The sequence below is a fragment of the Anopheles darlingi genome, chromosome 2 (assembly GCF_943734745.1).
Source record: "Anopheles darlingi chromosome 2, idAnoDarlMG_H_01, whole genome shotgun sequence".
Taxonomy (NCBI): Eukaryota; Metazoa; Arthropoda; class Insecta; order Diptera; family Culicidae; genus Anopheles; species Anopheles darlingi.
In genome coordinates, this window is record NC_064874.1 from 42,899,403 (window position 1) to 42,901,902 (window position 2,500).

Below are 2,500 nucleotides of genomic sequence, written 5' to 3' on the forward strand. Positions count from 1 at the left end.
TTCCTATCATCCGGCGAGTGGGGCGCTGCCGGTGGGAACTGGCTTTATGGCGGTGAAGATGACCCACGTTAAGCCTCAATGCTTTCGGATCCGACGATACCATTACCGTCCCGTCAGCGCTTGTGTCTGGGTTCGATGGAACGATGATATTTTTAGCAGGCAGCTAAATTTAAAGCCAGTGCCGCTGGCCACGGAACGGAACGGAACGGAACGCTGACTGGAGACTCAGGAGTTTTAGGAAGTTTCGACAGCGCGAACACGTGGCGCCCAGTGTTGCGTCTAATAATTGGGAAAATTAAAGATTAGCTTAAAGAGATACGTCCGAGAAGTGAACAGCGAACAGTGAGCTCGCTGAAAGGAAATTTCTAAATTATGAGCCCTAGCAAAGGGAAAGCTGGTGAAGGACTTTGTTTTTTCGCTTCAAAAATATATTGCTTATACGCGGAAAAAGAAAGAAAATGATCGATCGGATGGCCGGCCCGAAATCGCCGGTTCCTCACATTTGGGGATTAAACTAAATGGCGCAGCATTTCGCACAGGAAACAGGAAACACAATTGTACATTATTGGATTTATCCCGCCATGCCCGCCATTTCGTTTCGTGTGCTTTATTGCGCCAGTCTATTGGGTTGGCATTGATTTCAGCTTCTCTCAGCTTAGCTTAGCTCACGGAAGCTCGCTGCCTGTCTATCTGTCTGTCTGTCTGTCGGTCTGTGTGGCAAATGATAAAAACCATCCAGCGTGATGCGTCATTGTGCTCGGTGCGATAAGCGATGGGTGTGCGTTTTGGGGCTGCCAACCGACAAGCCAGCAGACAGAGGCCCGCAGCCATCAGCTCGGTAGCTCGGTTGATTTCCGGCGAATCGAAATCTCTCCAGCTTCTGGGAATGCTGCCACCCCCGGGTGGGTGGTAGGTTTGGAAAAGTTTTTTAATTGAATTTTGGATGGCGACTCGCCCGATGGCGTGTGTCTCCGCACGAGCGGAATTTAAAGTTCCATTCCAACGTTGAATAGAATCACTGGAGCTTCGCAGCATTACATTGGGATTTCCCATTTTTATTTGTATCCATCTCATCCCTATTCCCGGTGCAGCATCCGTGACAAACTGGCCTTCCATTGGGTCGGAATGGTGGTCCTGCGAAGCCTGCGAACGAACGCGAGGAAACACGGTAATGATAATGTTTATGTCTCGTTTTGTGCCAACAACAAAATGTGTGGCACACATTGCCAAGAGTTTTGCGCTTGTGTGGCCACCACGTGTACACCGCCCGGTCGGGAGCACACGGTCGGGATTGTGTCAACGAATCGAAAGATTACATCAAACATCGTTTACTATGCAGCGGTGTGCTTCCGGTGCTTGTTGCCGTTTTATCGAGAGCTTCTTACGGGCCACAACATCCCGGCCATTGTAGAGACGATGCATAAGCCGATATGACGACTGCTGGTATGTGCCGTCGTCTCGTTCCCGGGTTCCTTTGCTGGCATTCGTCGCTCGATGCCGATACGATCCAACCGTGTACCCGGGGAGACGATATCGTAAGCATCGCATCGTCATCGTCGTTGTCGTCGTCGTCGTCGTTGTCGTCGTCGTTGCATCTTTGCATCCTTCTGCCTATCGGTGCCGGAGCCGATCAAAAAGGGAAGCAAACCGGGACACGGACAGGCAGGCAGGGACAGGGTTCTTCTGTGTATCCGAGGAGGTCGTTCGGCAAATGGTATCGATAATCTTTTGCTCGCATACACTGCATGCACCTATCTCTGATGGGGCGGGGGTTCCGGCATAATGGTACTCAGGGCCCAGAAGTGACTTTGAATTGAATGGCACTCCGTAACCTCCGTTCCCTGGCTTCACCCCGTTGCTTTTTTTTTGGGGTGGGTTCGAGGGAAGGACGCTTGACGCCCACTCCCGGGCGCATGATAAACCATGAAACAGGATTTTTTGTGCTCCACCTCATGTCCTTTGGCTTCGGTGATACCGGTGATGTGCATGGGTGTGTGTGTGTGTGTCTCGGTGTGTCAGTGCACACCAGGTATGTGAACGCTGCTGAGTGCATGGCATTCCATCTTGAAGTACACAACGTGAAGCAGGTGAAAGCATTCCACTATCAATCAGTGATATGTAGGAAGTAGATTTGAGTAAATAAGTAGCTACCAGCAGCAGCAGCTGATTCCCTGGAAGCCATTAAATGGGAATGATTTGTGTTTTTTTGAATTATGAATTTTCAATGAACATCCTGACATGGAGAGCTAGTGCCGGTTGTAGGTTAGTGCGGACTCCCAACGAACGTTGCATTTAAAATGCAGATCTGTTTGGCTTTGATTTCAGGCGGTTGGGGAAGGAAAAGATGCAAGTAAGCATTACTTTAGATTGAGACCGGACTCGTCTCGCTGTTGTGTCCATTTAATAAATTCCTTTTTCGATTGATGTCCTTTCTAGGATGCGCCCCTCCCTTTTTTCCTTTGGGAAGAAACATCACTCTCATCAATAATGAGTTCAACTT

The 2,500-nt window shown here is 49.5% G+C and overlaps 1 protein-coding gene across 1 annotated transcript in view; it reads left to right on the forward strand.

Annotated features, from left to right (window-relative positions):
• Positions 1-2,500, forward strand: part of LOC125959248 (protein phosphatase 1 regulatory subunit 12A) — a 16,200-nt gene that overhangs the window by 527 nt on the left and 13,173 nt on the right. The window lies entirely within an intron of this gene.